Source organism: Octopus bimaculoides, chromosome 29, assembly GCF_001194135.2.
Source record: "Octopus bimaculoides isolate UCB-OBI-ISO-001 chromosome 29, ASM119413v2, whole genome shotgun sequence".
Classification (NCBI taxonomy): Eukaryota; Metazoa; Mollusca; class Cephalopoda; order Octopoda; family Octopodidae; genus Octopus; species Octopus bimaculoides.
In genome coordinates, this window is record NC_069009.1 from 4,625,023 (window position 1) to 4,625,656 (window position 634).

A 634-nucleotide genomic window follows, 5' to 3' on the forward strand; every position below is an offset into this window, starting at 1 on the left:
TATCCGAGGTCAAATTATTCCTGCATCACAAGTATGGAAGTAAATAGTGAAGCCGTTTTCACGTGATAAGCGATTACCCCAAGATTTCGAGTTTGATTCCAGGCAGTGACCTGAATAATAATAATAATAATAATAATAATAATAATGTCAGCATTATAAAATCAAAACTGCTGACAAATGGTATAAACACCATCCTGAAGCTGTGACTGAGGGAGAAAATGTATCGATTCTCTGGGACTTCCCCGTACATACTGACAAGGCTATAAAATCTAATAAACCGGATATTATTATAAACGATCAGACAAAGAAGACGTGTTTATTAATTGACATGAGTATTCCCTGTGATCATAATATGGTGGCGAAAGAATTTGTCAAGATCAGTAAATATAAAGACTTGCTAATAGAAATTGAAAAAATGTGGCACCTCAAGGCGACTACCATACCAGTGATTGTAGGATCTCTAGGAATGATAAAAAAAAGGTACTGAAATCTATTTGAAAATGATACCAGGCTTACCATCTCTACAGGAGGTGCAAAAATCGTGCTAACTGGAACGACTCATGTACTAAGAATAGCATTATCGCTGTTGAAAACAACATCCATTCATGAATTTTTTTTTTTTTTTTTTTTTTTT

At 34.1% G+C, this 634-nt stretch overlaps 1 long non-coding RNA gene across 1 annotated transcript in view; it reads right to left on the reverse strand.

The window, feature by feature from the left end:
• Positions 1-634, reverse strand: part of LOC128251261 (uncharacterized) — a 52,115-nt gene that overhangs the window by 50,649 nt on the left and 832 nt on the right. The gene's annotated exons all lie outside the window — the stretch shown is intronic.